The 21,079-nt window shown below is 43.3% G+C and overlaps 1 long non-coding RNA gene across 1 annotated transcript in view; it reads right to left on the minus strand.

Annotated features, from left to right (window-relative positions):
* Window positions 1-1,147: 1,147 nt before the first annotated feature.
* The window catches only part of LOC130541606 (uncharacterized), a 41,308-nt gene continuing 21,376 nt past the window's right edge, over window positions 1,148-21,079 (minus strand). The window contains exons 2-4 of the long non-coding RNA XR_008955689.2: window positions 10,977-11,133; window positions 4,444-4,594; window positions 1,148-2,089 (exon numbers count right to left, since the gene is read on the minus strand). This is a non-coding gene — a long non-coding RNA (uncharacterized LOC130541606). The remainder of the gene's footprint in view (window positions 2,090-4,443; window positions 4,595-10,976; window positions 11,134-21,079) is intronic.

The raw sequence follows: 21,079 nt of genomic DNA on the forward strand, positions 1-21,079 counted from the left end.
AGAAGCTTGGCTAATTAACAAAATGATAAAAATCATAATGATAAATAATAAAAATGGCTTCTCATTGGTAAAATTAGTGATCAGTTAATTAACATGAAGGAAGTGAGAAATGGGCTTTTACTATTGAACCTAATGGTGTTCGAGACAAGTGGACTGGGGAAAGCATTAGGGACAGTCTCTACTCTTACGTAAGCTGGGTGTAAGATTTTGGCCAGCCCTTCACTTGTCACCTTTCTAAATGGCATAAGAAATATGATTCTGACCTTGTCCTGTGTTCAGCTGTGAATTCAGACAATTCAGTTACCTGGTGCTATTAAAATCTGGTCTTTAGAATACTGCCCTGTCACTCTTAAGAGGCCCTTTCATGTAGAGTGTGGACAAAGCACTGAAAAGGTCAGAGGGCTGGAAATTTGCCAAGCTTACAGAACCAGCTGCATGAACGATTTTGGATCTTCTTACTGATAAATATGTACGTGTGCCAGCATTTGGGCTGAGATCTGCTTTCATTATAATATGATAGGAAGTAGGGTTATGAGGAGATGAGGCTAATCAGATCCCACTGCTTCTTGGCCAGGCTTGGGAACCTTAATGATGCAGAAAAGGGATTTCTATAGAGTCCAGGCAGCATTATTCATTTGTCCACTTGGCAAATGTTTCTCACATAACTTCTATATGTCAGGCATGTGCTCCTGTGTACCACACTGAGGGTACAGTGTTGCATAGGGCAGATGTGCTCCCCTCCCTCAAACAGCTTACAGACCAGGAGACAAGTGATCAAGCAAGTAATTACGACCAGTGGTGAGTAATATGGCAGGGAAATGCAGAGAAGTGGGGACACAGAGCAAACAGAATACCCATGGGTGGGAGGTTGACATAGTGCCTCCTTTCTGCTGAAAAAACTCAAGTGCTAGAACTTATCCATACACCACTGGACAAATGCCTGAAGGCCACTGGTGGGCCTGACCCTATTACAGAATTTACAGCTCAAGGACATTTTGAAGTCCTATGGTCATCCTCTTCCCATCAGCTTGGGGTCACATGGACACCTGGTCCCCTCCTATTTTTATTCCAGAGGGCACTGAGGTTCAAATACACACGCTGTGGTTGGCAGATTTTATCCCTAGAGACCAAAGCATGAAGAGGCTCCATGACTTGCCCAAGGGCATTTATTGAGTCAACAGTAGAAATGCGAAGAAAATTCTGTCACCTGACACTGGGGCCAGCTCCCCTTCCCTTGACACGTCATCTAAGGGGGGAAATAATCTTCTGAAGTATCAAATAACTCTGGTATTTTGATGAGTGAGCAAGCTGGTAAGCAAATAATGAGAAAAGTGAGTGTTGAATTTCCCTTGACATAACCCTTTTGGAAAATGCAGCGGCAGATGCAAGAAGAATGTGACTTATATTATAATGAAAGCAAAAATATTTTCAAATAGATTCAGGGGGCTAATAAACAGAAGGGCTGGCTATGAGTGTCAGCCTAAAGGAGAGCAGAGAAAAAGATCCTAGAGTTCTCAGCCAGGCAGGATGACTGCTTACAATACACAGCTTTCATATAGGGAGTGAGTGTCCTTTTTCATCCTCTTAGTTACGGAAGGGAAAGGGAAAGGCATTCTTCAAACACAGATCACTTTAGAGTAGTCTCACTTGAGAAGCTAGTGACGTGTGCTGATAAAATGACGGGTGCTGGATTCTTGTTGAGATGAGGAAACAATGCCTTTGGGGGTAGAGGATCTGTGAATCACTCCCTCTGTGCCAAAGAAAGGGACCAGGAGAAGCCTGGCCTGAATGCTATGAGTCCACTGACCCCTCAGTCACACTAAATATCTATGAGAACCATGAAGGAATGGGCTTCTACATTTCAGATTGCGAATTCTGAAAAGAATGAAATTCCTTACAGAAGTTTATCTTTATTTTCTATTGGGTAGAATTTCTAGAAGCTTCTTTAAAAATTGTGGTTTCCTTGGCCTTAAAGAGTGATAATAACTTTTCCCTCAGCATAATTCTGCCCCACCCTAAAACAGCACTGTGTCTGGTGCTTCTTGTTTGTCCCAATGGCAGCACCTAGGATTAGGTTTCTTCAGTCTTCCTGTAATAAAACAAAACAACATTGAAATGAGTTTCTATGATGGCTACTTTTATGTGTCAATTTGACTGGGCCAAGGGCTTGCCCAGCTGGTAAAACATTATTTCTGGGTGTGTCATGAGGGTGTTGAATTGGTAGCTGCATAAAGAACACCTGCCCTCACCAATGTGGGTGAGCACCATCTAATCCATGGAGAACCCAAGTAGCGTCAAAAGGCAGAGTAAGGGTGAATGTGCTCCCTTCTTGAGCTGGGGCATCTATCTTCTGGCCTCAGACATCAGACCTATGTATATATATCAGGCCTATGTGTATATCTCTCTATATATCCTATATATAGATATAAGATATATATCTATATAGATCTATAGATCAATAGGACAGATCTATATATAGGATATATACATCTATATATCCTATTCCTATATATAGGATCCAATATATAGATCTATATATCCTATTGCTTCTGTTTCTCTTGAGGGCACTAATACAGCTTCTTTAGGATCTTTCCATTTAAAAGAGAAAAGGAGGATGGCAAGGAAAAGATTTTCCTTTGACATTTAGTTCACTTGGAGGACTGTATTTACTGAAACATTTCTATGGGTTTCATTTTATAAAGGCAACCATACACAATCTGTCCATGTCAGTAGACACATAACATCCACACCCCCAGGCAATTTAAGATTAGAAAGCTCAGATCTGGTTGGCCTCGGTGTGCTCATTTGACTCCATTTTTCTTTCCTCATCTGCAAGATATTCAAGACTATTATGTCAATGGATTGATTGTATTGGGGAAGAAGAGGAGATGTCACTAAAGTTGGACATCACTACTTTTTTCCCGGTTTTTCAAAGATTTGTAGCATGGAAACAAATCTCTCTAGACTAAACTACACAAGAAGCCAATCCCCTTCATATGAAAAACATTCCACTTGACAGGACAAATCCTTTGATTTTTCTGCAAGGAAATTTTATGAAAGAGCCTGGAAGCTTGTTTACAGAGACTAGAGAAGAATAAGCTCCGTGGAGAGCTCTTTCCTGAGACCTGAACACCCAACTGTCTACTGGACATCATTTTCTTAGACACCCCCAAATTCAACATGTCTAAAACAGAACCTATTGTCTCTTCTCCCTACCCCTCCAACCCTGCTCCACTGAAGTTGCTATCTCATTGATGCCACCATCTTCCACCCAGGTGTCCAAGCTAGAAACCAAGGAATCCTCCGTGAGGCCTTTCTCTCGCATCCTCTCCGCTATCCAGTTAGTTACTAATTCCTGTTACTGCTGCTTCCTACATTTCTCAAATATTTATCCACTTCTCTTCATTTTCACTGCCTGCCCCTCCCCTGGTGGCGGCTCTGAGCATCTCTCATCTGGATCACTGCACCAGCCTCTTAATGGGGGGCCCTACCTCCTGCCTTGCCCTCCATCTGTTCCCTACATGCAAGAGAGTGATCCTTCTAAAATGCAAATCTGAACCCATCAGTTTTCTGCTGAAGATCCTTCCATAGCTCCCTACTGGGAATAAAGGTCAAACAATGCTTAGAAAGAACTTCTTTGTTTGAACCGGTTTATCTCTTCAAAGTCTTGACTAACCACTCCTACCCTCTCCTACTCCATCCTTGAGCTGTGAAAACTTGTAGGTCCCAGATTAATCTGCCTTGCAGTCTGTCTCCTCTTGGCCTTTGCATATAGTAGCCTCACAGCATGGAACACTCTTTACTCTCACTCTTCGCCTAGAAAACTGCTACTGCCCCTTCAGATCTCAGCTTAGAAGCCTCTTCTCAACTTAGCTTACATGCTCCCATAGCACAGCCTGTATGTCCCATTTCAAAGCTCTTGCCTCACTTGGGAATGCAAATGTCTATTTACTCATTTGGCTGTATTCACTGCTAAAATATATGCTTCTTATATGACATGTTAGAAAAGGCAAAACTATAGTGACAGAAAGCAGATCAGTGGTTGCCAGTAGCTGGGGGGAGGGTAGGAGATTGACTACAAGCAGCGCAAGCAATCTTTTCAGGGTGATGTAAATATTCTCTATCTTGATCCTAGTAGTGGTTATACTACCCCGTGCATTTGTCAAAATGCATCAAACTTTACACTTAAAATGAGTGAATTTTATTGTATAGCAAGTATACCTCAATAAAGCTGGTTGTAAGAAAAATTAATATGTGATCCTCTAGGGCAGGTTTATACTTAGAACCATCCCTGGCTCATAGTAAGTGCCTACAATAGGTAATTGTTAAACCAATGAATGGATAAACAAATCAATATTATTTCCTTTCCCCTGTTGTTTTGTACAATTGGCATAAAATTATTTTTTTAAGGATGTGTTTAAAAAGTGTTCATTTATGACCTACCTTGTCATCCCATCAGTGGAATCAAATTTCTTTCAGTGAAACATGTAAACGTAAGACCTGTGCATGTCTTATGGGAGAAAATGTTTCCAGGATGAACTCAGAGGAGGAGACAGCATTACAGTGGCGCCAGACAGCCGCAGCTCTACTTGCCCTAGGCACGAAGAGGGTGAGAAACAAATGCTTCAGGGGACTGGCTAGCAGCAGTTCTGAGGCCTGCTGCCCTGAAGCTTCTTTTCTGCAGCTCCTGGCTGATCCGGGTTCTGGATGCATCATGTCTTGAAGGCACTGACAATATCCACTTCCTATTCCTTAGCTGCATATGTCTTCCTTCCCATGGACTAGGTAGCTCAGGAAAAACAGAGTGGGAGCTCCTGCCCAGACCACCACGTGAAGGCCTGGGTGCTGATGCAGAGAGACTAACTAGAGACAAGTAACTGCTTTGGCCTGAGACATCTTTGACCAGAGGCACAGGATGTACTTGCTTAACGGTAACCTATACCAGGCTTAACCCTTGCCCAGCTGTTCCAGGTTAGGAGCCCTTTCTGCACTGACAGTCTCCTTCAAGAACAAAAGAATATTTTGAATTGGAAAAGATTAGCTTGCTCTTTCCTTCATTTTCAGTTGAGGAAACTGAGGTCAGAAAGGGTGAGAGACTTGGCTGGACTATGACGAGATCACTGGGACTGGAACCTTGTTTCTGCACTTGAGGGCCAGCTGCCAGCAGCCTCCCTGCACCACTCCCAGGTGGTTTGCTCGTCCCAACGCACTGCAGTGCGGGGAAGGAGTGTGCTCTCCTTCTTAACCCAGCAGGGATTAACGCAGGCTACTTAGCTGAATTTAGAAAGTACTTGGTGAATCAATATAATGAATCTCAGAATTCACATTTTCTCTCAGATTTTACTATTGAACAAATGAAAAGAACAAAAAGTAAAAACAAATGGACTGATTTTTTAAAGATCACACAAGTCATCACCATTCCCAGCTAACGGATGGACTCCCTTGGAAGGTGACGGCTTCTCCCCCACCTGTCTAAGCACACATAAAACACATCAAGTCCTCCGTGTGGCTCAGCACCACCTCTTTTCCTCTCACACACCTGGTGGAGACTGTTGAATGAATAAACAGACAACCTCATTTGTAAGTAGGTGGCTTGGAATCCAGAATGCATTTTCCAAAGGAAACGACGTCATAGGAGGGCTTGGGTTTCCTGGGCCTGCCCACAAAGCCTAATTAATCTATCACACTACTGAAAGGCTATATATTTTCAGTAGGAAATAAGGGGAAAAAGAAGTACAGTTACCATAATCATCATAAAATAAACATAAAAACCTGAACAAGAAATGCTTGCCTAGGGCAGACCTTATCCCCACTACCCAGCTCCACTCAGAAGATGGAGCAGAGCCTGTCTCTCTCTCTCTTAAATGAGTGATCATGCCTCAAAATTAGTGCCTTCATTTACTAATAGCCGAATCTCTCTCTGACAGCTGCTCAGATTAACCAGGCATATATTACTTTCATCTTTAATAAACAGGCACTCTAGAGTCGGTGGCTGGTCTCCATGGCAACCAGATGAAGTTTTCCCGCTGATGTTGGGGGCAAAAAGACAGAAGGAATAGACGCTAAGATGGCAGGGGAAGGTACATGTGGATTATAAAGTACTGTTCTCCATTTCTTTACTGGTCCCAGGCTACCTCCCAGCAAGAATGGAGAGTGGCTGTTTCTACCTTCTACTGCACACAGAGGAAAAGGGGTCCTGATCAGTGCTATCAGTACAATGGGAAAGGGCTGGGTTACAGAGCTTAGTGCACACCAAGGCCTGCACTGCCAAGGAGCTACATGCAATTGCATCCATCCAACTGCATTCTCATTTCCTGCGTGTGCCTGGCCCTGTGCTTCGTGCTGCGGAGGTGGTTTACAGTAAAAGCATGTAGACTAAGTGAGGAGAGGTGCCAACACATATCATGGGGAGGGCAGGAGGAGGTCCAGCCCCTGCCTCTCCAACCAGGAGCAGCTGCAGCTCACAGCACCATTTGCCCTCAAGCTAAGCCACACCTACTTCTTGAGCTCTGGCCAGAATGACTTTAGCCTTGCCAATCTAGCAGCTGGTCAGGCTGAATCAAGCGTTTTTTGATAGTTCATGGATGCAGCATCATCCACTGGGCCTCTAACACCTGGAGACCCACAGAATTCCTGCCTTCCCTCAGCCATGACTGGTGGATTGACTTGGCCTGCATGACTGGGATCTGACTCACATTCCTAACCCAGGCTGGGGCCCTGACACCCTGCCTTTCTCTTGCCTGCATCTTACCTCGGGCACCTGAACCTAGTTTCATATCCCTAGGCAGGTTCCTGCTCTAAAGGAATGGTCGCCCAGAACCACCCTGACAAAAGCTTTCATACTGTTTCAGCTACTGTTTGCTGCTGGAACTGCCTGCCTCTATGCCCCAGCAGGGGGACAGATTGCTGTGGGCCCTGAAGACTGGACCTTGGACCACTCGCACCCACTCAGGCCAAGGCCTGTCAACTTCTGGTACCAAATTCTTCCTCATCCCTACAAACCAGGGATGCTGCCAAAATACCAGAAATCCTTATTCCTGAGCCTGAGGTGGTATTTGAAATGGGTCTTGAAGGGTGGCCAGGATTTGGACAATAAAAGAGAAGACTTTCTCTGTCAGCACCAGGGTCCTTGATGAGAGTCATAGGGTGATGGTGTAATTCATTCAAATCTCTATTAGGTAACCCTAACCTCTGTCTGTTTTCCTGGTGCTTTCTGCTGGACTCTCCATCCCTCTGCTGTGTCTCCTGCCTGCTCCCCCTCGGGTGCTTCCCTGTATTCCTTTTCTCCTGTACTTTTCCACTTGCACCCTACGTCAATGTTTCCTGAGCTCACCTCTCCTTTTCCTACTCTCTGCTCCGATACTGAACACGGGGTGGCGGGGGGGGGGGGGGGGTAGTGGGGAGGGGTGGGGAAAGCTGCTTGCTGTGCCTCAGGTAATTCTCTCATCCTCACTGCCAGCTTTAAGGGGAAATACTGGTCCCAGAAGACAAACCCTTCCTCCTGTCCGTTGGAAACAAGTAGGTTGATTTTTCCATCACAGGAGTGAAACAGCAAAGGCTGTTGGTTGTACCAGTGGATCCAGCGCCTACTAAGAGCTTACTACACATTTCTATCCATTTAGTGTGGCATACTCCAGAAGATTCTCTTGCCTCTCCCTTGACCCAAAATACCTCCTCTACTGGTGCCTGAAAGCCTACCATTAACCTAGTCATTCCTTTGTGTTAATCATTACTTTTTCCTAATGGTCTTCCTTTGAACATAAAAGCACTCCCAGAAGGGAAAAGATTTGCTTCCTAATGCCTCTATGCAAACGAAGAATGGAGGGGAAAGTGCCGAAGGTTTCAAACCTTCCCAATGGGGTTGGAGTATAAATCTAATTTGACTGGGTGGAGAATTAACAAAATACATTGAAATTATAGAACTGCTGATGTTCATATAGTCATTTTTCCATTTTTTAATCTTCTTCATTTAACTATAACATACATACAATAGTCTACAAATCTTAAATGTACAGCTTAATACATTATACATATGTATATACTCATGTAACTACCACCTAGATTAAATATATTTCCAGTGCCCCTGCGTCTCTTTCTGGTCAATATTACTCCAAAAATAACCACTTTTCTGACTTCTGTTACCCTAGAATAGTTTTGCCTATTCTCGAGCTTCATGTAAATGGAGCCATGTGGAGCCCAGACTTTTTGACTCAATATAATATTTTTGAGACTCATGCATGTTGTTGCACATATCAGTCATCTGTCCTTCTCTATTATTGCTTAGTATTCCGTGGTATGTATTTACTACAATGTCTTAATCCATTTTTCTGTTGATAAACACTTGAGTTATTTCCAGTTTTGCAAAAAGCTGTTTCCTATTTTGAATAAAGCTGCTGGAACATTCTTGTACAAGGTTTTGTGAACATATGCACTAATTTTTCTTGGACTATACCTAGCGGTGGGATTCTTGTTTCATAGAGTAGACGTGTACATAACTTTATTAAAAACCATCAAATAGATTTTCAAAGTGATTATATCCTTTTGCATTCCCACCAGCAAATGCGTGACAGTTGCAGTCACTCCACATTGGGTCAGTCTTTTCAATTTTAGCTATTCTGGCAGAGAAAATTTTGCAGTACTTTTGCTACAAGAGGTAAATTCCTGAGCTGGGGCTCATCGGCAGGAGAATAGAGGCCTCCTATCCATGACAGATGTGGAAGTAGAGTTCTGATGAGTTTTTGTTTTGTTTCATCTTAATAACGAGAAACTGTGGGGCTAGAAAGCTAGAGAAATATTTTTTATCTTGTATCAGTACCAACTAAAAGAAAGCCAATTCTGGGGGTGGTGGGAGGGTGTCACCAGTGGAGAAAAGGGCTAATTTAGGCTAATTCTAGGATAATACTCCCGGTAGGGTGTTAAGACAATACTGCAGGCCCATGTCTGATGATCCAGTCAGAAAGGGAGCTCAGACCAGGATGCTTGGTTGCCAGTAATAGAGACTAGCTTGAGCTATTAGGTTGGTGCAAAAGTAATTCTGGGTTTTGCCATTAGAAGTAATGCCATTACTTCTAATGGCAAAACTCGAAATTACTTTTGCTCCAACCTGATAGCATGATCAAGTGGGAACGTATGAAAGGATATTTGTGTACCCACAGAATTGACAGAGTTGAGAGCCTGGCCTAGAGATGAGCAGGAACTGAGGAGGATCCAGAAAGCCAGGAGCAGGCAGCTCAGTCGATCAGTGTGCTTCCCTGTTAACTGTTCCTGTCATCCTTGTGTCACCTGTTCGAGGTTCAAAGATCCAGAAGTGTTTATCAGATTTGGTTGAGCTTAGGCCGCATGCCCACCCTCAGGGCTGGAGGAAGCAGAATCTGGCCACTTCACAATCTTCCATGGTGGGGAGCAGGCGCCTGGATTTATACCCCATTAAGGCTGCATCCATGGGAATAAGTAATTCCCCAAAAGAAATGAGATGCCATCAGGAAGGAGGAATGGATGTTGAGTAGCCAAAGAAATGCCACATGTTCACTACAGGCCTGCCTTCAACAGCATCAAATTCACACTATCGTGTTAATAGCTTTGGGAGGATGAAAGGAAACTGGCCTGGACCTATAGGGTGAGCAAGGAAAGAGAATTTGACATCAACAATAAAGGCCTAGCCGATTTGCTCACCGCTTCTCAAATGGACTTGAATAAGATGATACTGCGTGACACAAAATTTCTTCTTTTTTTTTTTAATATTTTTTAGATGGAGTCTCACTCTGTCACGCCCAGGCTGGAGTGCAGTGGCACGATCTCGGCTCCCTGCAACCTCTCTGCCTCCTGGGTTCACGTGATTCTCTTGCCTCAGCCTCCCGAGCAGCTGGGACTACAGGCACGTGCCACCACGCCCGGCTAATTTTTGTATCTTTTTAGCAGAGACGGGGTTTCACAATGTTGGCCAGGATGGTCTTAATCTCCTGACCTCGTGACCCACCTGCCTTGGCCTCTCAAAGTGCTGGGATTACAGGTGTGAGCCACCACACCTGGTCACACAAAATTTCTCAATTTGTCATTTCTGGCATATCTGAGTCACTCTAGGATCCCCTTGCAGTGTGGTACAACCTGTGTGAGGGGATCCTGGGTGGAGGTGGTGGGAGGTGGAGACTGTGGAATGGGGTGAAGATCACAGCCCAGGTATGGCACTCTTTTTCAGGTGTGAGCTTCTAAAGGCCTAAGCAAACGTCTGAGACTTGAGGACAAAAATTATGGGTTTCAAAATACATAAATCAAAATACCCATGATCTCAGCACTTTGGGAGGCTGAGGCAGGAGGATCACTTGGGGCCAGGAATTCAAGACCATCCCAGGCAACATAGTGAGACCTCATCTCTACAAAAAATTTTAAAAATAGCCAAGGGTAGGCTGGGCGCGGTAGCTCACACCTGTAATCCCAGCACTTTGGGAGGCCGAGGCTGGCAGATCACCTGAGGTCGGGAGTTCAAGACCAGCCTGACGAACATGGAGAAACCCCTGTCTCTACTAAAAATAAAAAAAAATAAAAAAAAATAAAAAAAAAAAAATTAGCCAGGCATGGTGGCGCATGTCTGTAATTCCAGCTACTTGGGAGGCTAAGGCAGGAGAATCACTTGAACCCGGGAGGCGGAGGTTGCAGTGAGCCGAGATCGCACCATTGCACTCCAGCCTGGGCAACAAGAACGAAAAAAAGAAAAAAAAAATAGCCAAGGGTGGTGGCACATACCTGTATTCCCAGCTACTTGGGAGGCTGAAATAGAATAGCTTGAGCCCACGAGGCCAAGGCTGCGGTGAGCCATGATGGTGCCACTGCACTGCAGCCTGGGCAACAAAGCAAGACTCCATCCCTCAAAAAAAAAAAAAAAAAAAAAGATAAGAGAAAATAAAATAGCAAATTCTAACTTTTAAAGTGCTCCATTCAGCATTTAGGCAACCTTTCCCACTCTTAGGTGGCACTCCTACCTCAGCTCAGAGTTTCTCAGCCTCCAGCCCATTATGCATTGTTCCAAATGAAAAAGCCACCAGAAAAAAAGAGACAGCACAGGCTCAAGGGACCCAGTTCTCCACAACAGGTTGCCACATCTTGATCTGCATCTGAAGCAAAGACTCAAAGTCTGCTCTAGAAAACAAACAAACAAAAATGACAAAAACCTTAACCGCATGGTTCAGACATCTAGTTTTTGGATCCATTATTTACTTGGAAGAGTATTTCCATTGTTCAATGGAAATAACTCAACATAGCTTTATATATAGAAAAATTATGAAAATGTCTGAGTTACCCAGTATTGGGTCAGCCTGGACTTCTGGAGCATGCATTTTTCTACAAAGGAAAGAAAACTGGTCTGGTTATCAGAGGACCTAAGTATAATCCAGGCTTTGTCATGAACTCATTACATGACCTTAGGAAAATCACAACCTTTATTCTTCAATTTCCTCTTCTATAAAATGAAGGCAATTGACTAAATGGGCACTGAAGTTTGTTCCACTTCCATGATCACTTAAATTCTTAAATAAAAGAAGAAAGAAACCACGTTAGTCTCTCTGACACATCTCCCCTAAGGCACTGCAGAAGACCAAACACAAAATAAAAAGTATTTCAATCCAAAAAACCATGCTCAATCTCCAAGTCTCTGCAGCCTGTGATTAGTAGAATCTATCTTGCCATAATTGAGCAAAGTAGTTCTAGGAAAAAATTATACCGAATTTTACTAAATGTGCTTTCATTTGAAACCAGAGCCTTCCTTGGTTAGCCAGACCACTAGGACTGACATACTGTACCGATTACATAATGTGAGCACCATCAATATCCTTCCATTTTAGGAGAATTGGCTTTTTAGCCATCAGTCTAGAGCCCGCTATAATTTATTTTCTTTGTGGTAAGCGGATAACATGTCTACATTAGTTAAATTACTTTAATACGTGGTTGCTTTAGGCTCAAAAATTCTGACCACTCTTTTCAAGGAAACATCAACCCACGACATGTGGACTAAATCTCCATTTTTATTTCTTTGTTCATTTTTGTTTTTTCCAAATGACTTCATTTTTGTTGTGAATGCTAAATCAACTTAAATTTTGGATCTTACTAAATACTCTGATATTTGTGCTTGTCTTTTAACCAAGTACGTTGCATCCTTTTGCACCCCACCACTAGGCAACACAACTGTGATCAACTATAAATCGCTGGATGGTGAGTTCTTTATTCTGTCCACAGCAAGATAAATGACTTCCTTGCCTAACCAACTTCTCAGGCAATAATAATCTGAACTCCTCTCACTCTCCGTCCTTCTCAGAGGAAGCCAACACAAGTCATACAAGTCATGCTGCTGATCCACGTGAATGTAATTTGAGCAGTTTCAAAATGTGTAAACATATTATTAGCAATGTGTTTAAACAGCACCTTTCCCTTTGGTGTTCATAATCCTTTAAAGTTATAATGTAATACTCCTTCCAGCATCACTTGAAAATATATACAGCACAGCAAGAATTATATTTTTCAAGAAATGTGATGGTTATGAATAAATAAAAATGATTTCTCATGTCTCACAAGCATTTTTATTTATTTATAGGATCTATGTATCCCTTGCTTCTTTCAAAAAGAATTTGAAGCAACTTACAAACTAATATGTATAGCCCAATTCTAATAAAATAAGAATAAAACCAGGATGGGAAGTAGAAAAGCTCTTCCCAAACACGACAGGAAGACTTAAAGGAAAATGTGACAGATGTGATTACACAGAAATCTAACAGTTCTGTGTTGCAAAGATCAAGCAGCAGAACAACAGATAAAGGGTAATACCCACAACTGTGTAAAACTGCCTGTGAAATGGTTATGGTTGGCCATAGGAGGCCAACCACTCAAATGTTTTGTGCAGAGAACATGATGATTAGGTCCAGAAGAAATACAAATAGCGAAAAGTCTTATAGAAAAAAAGGTGTAATTCTAGCTCCTACGGAAGGAGTTTCTTTTCTTTCTTTCTTTCTTTCTCTCTCGTTCTCTCTCTCTCTCTCTCTCTCTTTCTTTTACAAGTCTCGCTCTGTTGTCCAGGCTGGATAGAGTGCAGTGGCGCGATCTCGGCTCACTGAAGCCTCTGCCCCCCAGCTTCAAGTGATTCTCCTGCCTCAATCTCTCAAGTAGCTGGGACTACAGGCGTGCACCACTACGCCCAGCTAGTTGAGATGGGATTTCCCCGTGTTGGTCAAGCTGATCTCTTAACTCCTGACCTCATGTGATCCGCCCACCTTGGCCTCCCAAAGTGCTGGGATTACAGACGTGAGCCACCACACCCGGCCAGGAGTTTCAAATTAAAACAAGATGACAGTTTTCACTCAGCTGAGTGGCAAAAAATAATAAATAAATAAATATAAAAATAAAAAGAGCTGTAGCATGTAGTTTTATATGAACCTTTTGGTTGTTTAAAAATTTTTTAGTGCAAATGATGCTGCAATGAACATCCTCGTACATATATTTCTTAGCAAATACATAAATATTTCTATAAAATAGGTTTCTAACAGCAAAATTGAATTAAAATTTATATGCAATTTAAAAATTGATACGTACTGCCAGGTTTTTTTGGTGGTGTTGTTTTATTTTTTAGAGAGGGTCTCACTTTGTCACCCAGGCTGAAGTGCTGTGGCACCATCACGGCTCACAACATCCTCGACTTCCTGGGCTCAAGCAATCTTCCCACTGCTCCCCACCCTCCACACTGCCATGCCTGAGTAGCTGGGACTATAGGGGGGTGCCACCATGCCTGGCTAATTTTAAAAAAATTTTTTTTGTAGAGACAGTGTCTCACTGCATTGCCTAGGCTGGTCTCAAAATTCTGGGCTTGAGCGACCCTCTTGCCTTGGCCTCCTAAACGACAGACGTGAGCCACCATGCCTGGCCTAATACTGCCAATTTACTTTCCTAAAATATTGCCCTACATTATATTTACATCTGCAGAATATGCGTATGACCATTTTCCCCGAAACATGCAATTACTATACATCCCAGTAATTGTACTCTTGGGCAATTATCCCAGGGGATAAAAAAACAACAACAACTTATGTTCACATAAAAACTATACATAAATATTCATAGCAACTTTATTTATAATGGCCAAAGATTGAAAACAATCCAGATGTTCTTGAATGCTGGTTAAACAAACTGTGGTATATCCAAATCGTGGAATACTACTTAGCAATAAAAAGGTGATACACGTACCAACTTGGATGAATCCCCAAGAAGTTATGCTGACTGAAAAGAGCAATCCCAAAAGGTTACAAACCAAATCAAACTAAATGATTCCATTTATATAGTTTTTTTTTTTTGAGACAGATCCTCACTCTGTTGCCCAGGTGGGAGTGCAGTGGCACGATCTTGGCTCGCTGCAACCTCTGCCTCCCAGGTTCAAGCGATTATTGTGCCTCAGTCTCCCAAGTATCTGGGATTACAGGTACACACCACCATGCCCAGCTAATTTTTGTAGTTTTAATAGAGATGGGGTTTCACCATGTTGGCCAGGCTGGTCTCAAACTCCTGGCCTCAAGTGATCCACACGCCTCAGCCTCCCAAAGTGTTGGGATTATGGGCATGAGCCACCACGCCTGGCCCCATTTATATAACATTTCTGAAATGACCAAAGTACACAAATGGAGAACAGATGAGTGGTTGTCAGGGGTTAGAGATGTGGGGAAGGGGCAAGACAGAAGAGGGTGTGGCCATAAAAGGATAACAGGACAAATTCTCCTGGTGATGGAACTGCTCTGTATCTTGACTATGATGGTCGATACATGAACCCACACTCAGGATACAATTGGATAGAACTAACACACAAATAAGTACAGAGAAAACTGGGAAAGTTTGAAGAAGATTGATGGATTGTATCAATGTCAATATCCTAGTTTTGGTATTGTACCATAATTTTGCAAGATATTACCATGGGAGAAAATTGGTAAAGGGAACAGGGGATCTCTCTGTAACATTTTTAAAAAATGCATATGGGGGTCTCTCTACATTGCCTAGGCTGGATTCAAACTCTTGGTCTCAAGCAATTGTCCTACATCATTAGGACTACAGGTACACATCATCATACAGTGCTAATCGTTTCTTACAACTGCATGTGATCCTACCATTGTCTCAAAGTAAAAAGTTTAAGAAACATATATAAGGTGGATCTATATAACATACTATGAGGTCTATGATATACTGTTGCATGAGAAAAGCATCTCACAAAAAAATAGGAGCAGAGTATGATTATATTTGTAATAAACAAAGCCCTATATCAGATTGTATGTGAGCAAATAAATAGAAAATGGTGGTTATCTCTGGAGAAGAGAAAGGGAAAAGAAACTTAGTTTTTGCTCTGTATTATTCTGTATTGTTGCAATGGTTTACAACAACATGTCTTACTATCATGATTTCTAAAAATGTTTTCATTTTAAGGATAAACTAAATATGCCAATAATGGTTGATTACAAATCTCTCTAGATTATGGGATAATGAGCAGTGTCTCAAGCGAGCTGGGATCAGGGAGAGGCAAGTTTCTGTAAAGACAGCAGAAGGCTGTAGACAGGGGAGTGGAATCTGCAGCAGAACAGGGCTCTCAGGAGAGTATCCTATGAAGAGTTTGAGGAAGGTATATCAAGGGTTGAAGGTAAGAGGGAAGCTGGAAAGGTATGCTTTTTGGGCTATCTAATGGTGACAAAAATACAATATTGCTTCGATTTTCTTTTGGGAGTGGAGGCAGAGAGGTGGTGGCTAGTATCTGGGGCTTTCTTTTGGTCCTTCCTACCATAATAGTCCTCATGGAACCAACATGGGGGTTCAGAGAGTTACTAAGTATGTCTCCTTACACTATACAGTCTAGGACAGAGGCCAGGCGTGGTGGTTCATATCTGTAATCCCAGCACTTAGGAGGCCAAGGCAGGAGGATCCCTTGAGTCCAGGAGTTCGAGACCAGTGTGAGCAATATAGTAAGACCTTGTTTCTACAAAAAATAAAAAATTAGCCAGGCATGGTGGTGCACACCTGTAGTCTCAGCTACTTGGGAGGCTGAGGTGGGAGGCTCCCTTGAGCCCAGAGTTTGAGGCTACAATGAGCTATGATTACACCAATGCCCTTCAGCCTGAGTGACACAGAAAGACCCTGTCTCAAAAAAAAAAAAAAAAAAAAATCTATGGCAGGAAATTACGTGGGCAGTTTCACTGAAGTTATACAATTTCAACACAAATAACCATAGGCCATCATTGACTCCAGGCTTTGAGTCAATCTAGCAGACTAAAAACACAACTTCCTGGTGCTTGAGCAACTTGTGAATCCTAGATGATGTCCCATGTCCATAAACTTAGCCTGACAGAGCCTTACATAGTTTCCCCCTTGTTCTAACACCCCCAGAAACCTCCCCATTACATGTACTCCTCTGGCTCCCATTTGTCAAGATCTTGTAACTCTTTCAGTGGATAGTCTCTATCACTCTGGAGCAGGTCTTATATATCTCTCTTTCTGGGCTATGTTGGAATCTAATTCTTGTTATAGAACCAGAGGTAAAAAGAAGAGAGGGAGTGGGTCTGAGACTAGGCATCAGTTCCTGAAGCAACGGTTCCAGGTGTAGTCACTGAAAAGTATTTTTTTCCAGAAAGAGGTCTTCGGGAAATTTAGGATTCAAAGTTCTCACCCTCATCTATGGCCCACTAGTGCGTTTCATTAGCACTAGAGACCTGGCAAGGTTGAACCTTTAATTACTGCAGAAATTCTGCAAACCTTGCAATGAGGCCCAGGGCTTGACTGTGAACTGCAACACCAATAGATTGTTGCGATCCCCTCAAGGTTTCCACAGAGGCTTGACTCTACACACAAGTATTCTTCAATATATAGCTATAGCTCTTAATTTATCTTTTTGTCTATATATGCTCTCCATAACTATAAGACATAGCCAGCTGGCTCCATAATCTTTAAAATCACTACTTTTGACAGAACAATGAAGTGTCACTGCTATGGTTTGAATGTCCCCTCCAAAACTCATGTTGTAATTTAATTGCCATTGTGACAGTATTAAGAGGTGAGACTTCTAAGAGGTAATTAGATCATGAGGGCCCCAACCTAATGAATGGATTAATGCAGTTATCACAGAAGTGGGTTAGTTATCTTGAAAATTTGGTTTCTTCTCCTGCCCTCTCTTAGGTGCCCTCTAATGCCTTCCAATTTGTTATGACACAGAAAGAAGGCCTTCATCAGATGCAGCCCTTTCAATCTTGAACTTCCCAGCCTCCAGAACCATGAGCCAGATAAACTTCTATTCTTCTTTTTTTTTTTTTTTTTTTTTGAGACGGAGTCTCGTTCTGTCGCCCAGGCTGGAGTGCAGTGGCGCGATCTTATCTCACTGCAAGCTCCGCCTCCCGAGTTCATGCCATTCTCCTGCCTCAGCCTCCCAAGTAGCTGGGACTACAGGTGCCCACCACCACACCCAGCTAATTTTTTGTATTTTTTAGTAGAGACGGGGTTTCACGGTGTTAGCCAGGATGGTCTCGATCTCCTGACCTTGTGATCCGTCCACCTCGGCCTCCCAAAGTGCAGGGATTACAGGCGTGAGCCACCACGCCTGGCCACTTCTATTCTTTTTAAATTACCTAGTCTGTGGTGTTCTGTTACAACAGCAAAAGATGAACAAAAACAGCCACAGTCACTTCATCTCCCAGTGTCTTGTTATGATATTATGATACAGATATTGGTTTTCATCCATAGTTCCTTGCTCCTAACTCCCATAGTCCTTTTATAATGTTGGGGCACTTTAGACCTCAGGAAACAGAATCTCTCTCTCTGACCTTCTCCTCTCCTTCTTTCACCTGCCTAAGGCAGGACTGTAATCTGATTGTGGGTCAAAAAACCTTCATTCAGAGAGAGTCCTGCCCCATACCCTAGAGGAAGGAATGGTACACAGAGAGGCCAAGTAAAGTCTAAACAGATGGGCTTCGTGGGGTTTAGATAATGCACTTTTTGTCCAATCACATTTCTACACAGTTGTCAATCATGCCTACGTAATGAAGCCTCCATAACAACCCGAGAGGACAGAGTTTGGAGAGCTTCCAGATAGCTGAACACATGAAGGTTCCTGGAAGGCAGTGTGCCCAGGGAGGGCGTAGAAGCTCCATGTCCCTTCCCTCATACCTTGCCCTACACATCTCCTCATCTGCATCCTTTATAATATCGTTTGTAATAAACTCTAAGTATGTTGTTTCCCTGAGTTCTGTGAGCCATTCCAGCAAATTAATGGAAACCAAAGGGGGGTTCTTGGGAACCTCAACTTGAAGCCAGTTATTCAGAAGTTTTGGAGTCAGGACTTGTGGCCAGTATGTGGGGAGATGGGAGGGAAGTTGCAGTCTTGGGGACTGAACCCTGAACCTGTGGGATCTGACACTATTTCCAGGTAGTGTCAGATTTAACTGGAAGACACCCAGCTGCTGTCTACTACTGATATGTGAGGAACCCATCCCCTCCCACATTTGGTCACAGAAGTCTTCTTCTGTACTGATTGTTGTGTTGTGGTCAGAGAGCAGAGGAAAAACCCAGCTTGATGGTTTTCTGAAATACTTGCCCTCCCCTTACTCTCCATCCATGCTATGACCACTGATAATGTGCATAATGCTACTGCAGGCAGATTACTAGCATTCATGTTTATCCTTCAAACCTCCCCACTTCCCACAAGGTTATATTTCAGCTCCTCAAACATGATCAACCCAATCCCAAATCCCATTTTGAGGATCTATTTCCTAGTAAAAATTCTAGTATCAGTTACTGTATCAGTCTCATTGCCAGCAAGAAACAGGTGGTACATTCAAACTAGGATGATTGAAAGAGGGAGGTGTTTACAGTGGTGTAGATGGGGCACAGGGAAATCCCAAGAGAGAGGGTGATAACCAAGAGCTAGCAGTGGAGCATAAAGAGAAGAGAGGCAGTGACCTTCAGTCCAGAGACTCAGACAGCCTGTGGCAACCTCACAGAAACAGAGCTGAGGGAAAAATCACCTTGACTTCACCCTCTCCCTAATTTCCAGTCTCCTGCCAGGGATCCCCAGTGGCCATACCCAGGGCAAAGCTAGAGGCAAGGGAGCCAGTGGATGTAGTCAACTATGACAGCCTCCTGGGTAGAGAGTGGATCTGGAAGGGAAAATGCAAAAATCTCAAACACATTAGGAAAGGCAGTGATGTTCTAAACAACCTTAGTATGAGGTGCTTGTGCAAAGCAGGTACTTACATGGCTCAGGAGATTGGAGGAAATTCTGGGCTGTCGTATAAATCTGAAAGCTCTCAGCATAGAGGCAAGGCCATATGGGTGGTTGAGATGATTTAAGCAGCTAGGGTGAGAGAAGAGGATCTAAGATTGAACCTGAGGAGTTCCAATGTGTAAAGGTCAGGTAGAAGAGGAAAAGCTGGCAAAGGGACAGAGAAAGAGAGCCAGAGAGAGACACAGCTGGGTGTCTTCCAGGAAAGTGTGGTAGTTTGGATACCAAGAAAAATAGCTTTTTCCAAAAGAAGGGAGGGTCAACTTTGTTGAAGTAGGCTGAGAGGTCATATAATACAAAGACCAAGGAGTACCCATGGGATTTCGGGCCATGGAGGTCACTGGGTCCTTCAGCAAAAAAAGTTCTAATAGAGGAATAGGGAAGGAAGCCAGTTGGAGGAGGCTGATAAGTAAACAGGCAATGAATAAGGGCAAACAATGACTGCACAACTCTTCCAATCAGTTTAGGAGTGAAGGGGAGGAGAAAAACGGTAGAACTGAACAGAAAATTTGGAGTCCAGGAATAGAATTTTTTAGAATGGGAGTGACTGGAACATGTTTAGATGCTGATGAAAAGGGCCCATTAGAGAGGAACAATTCAAAGATAGAAAAAGGGGAGGATTTATGATGTACCTTTCCTAAGAAGGCTGGAATCCATGGCATAAGAAGAGACTTGACCTTTGTAGGAGGAGAGACATCAGTTCCATTTTGCCAGATGGGAAGAGCAAAGGATGGGTGCAGAGGTGCAGGTTGGTTTATAGGAGCTGGTGGCAGGAAGTGAGGTAATTGCTACCAGAGCGCATCTATTTCCTCTGTGAAGTAAGAACAAAGACATCTACTGGAGTGAGCGATGAGATGGGGGCTCAAAGCTTTGAGAAGTGGAGAAAGTTTAAAATGGTCATTTCAGAGACAGAAGGGTGAGGGACAAGAGGAGGACGGTGAGATTCCCTAGGGGTGAAGGAGGTTTGAGAGTCAGGGAAGGTGGTGACTGGGTGCAGGCTGTAGGCTGGGATATTTCTCTCTAGTCATACTTTGCTGCCTAGGGAGAGACATAAGTAAGAAAGTATGCTGTTGAGTTCTTCTAGGATACCCCCCGCCCAGGTGGACGTGATGAAAGGAAAAAATAGGCCAGTAAGTTTAGGGTATTGGCAAGACAGTGACTAAGATAATGGACTGTGGAGTTTAATGTGGCTTCAAAGAGAAACAAGGGCAGAGTGGGTTAATGGATAAGGAAAAGTAGAGTGGCCGGGGTCTAAGGACCTTGTGTGGTGAGATGCAGAGCAGGTGTGCAAGTGGACTGGAATGAGGGAGCTGTGGTCAGAGAAGGAGATGGAAGAGGTGACAAGATCCAGGTGCCACTGAGAGGTGGGTGCTGGAGGTGGTGAAGTAGATTAAGGCATTGAGAGGCCAGAGTGTTGACTAGGTCATCCATGGGTACAGTAACGCTTCTCCGGAGGATGACAGGGTTGAGGTGTGAGGGAATACTAGAAGCAAGAAGGGAAAGTCCTTGGGGAACAAGAGGGAGTTTCCAGAAACCAGTGGACAAGAACAACACTACCTGAACTTCAGAGGAACAACCATTTTTACAGGAATGCTTGGGGGCTGCATTAGGGAATGAGGAGGCAGCCACATCCACATCCCAATCTAGGACATGTAGGGTGTGGAAAAGGACTCCAGAGGGCTGCAAGAAAAGCAGTGCTCTCTGGGTAAAGAAGAGTTTTAATTCAGGCAAGGAGATGGAGGAGAAAATATCAGGGTTGAGATACCAAGGTCTCCTGAGATAAGCTGAGGCAGCAGAAGTAAC

The sequence above is a fragment of the Pan paniscus genome, chromosome 5 (assembly GCF_029289425.2).
Source record: "Pan paniscus chromosome 5, NHGRI_mPanPan1-v2.0_pri, whole genome shotgun sequence".
Taxonomy (NCBI): Eukaryota; Metazoa; Chordata; class Mammalia; order Primates; family Hominidae; genus Pan; species Pan paniscus.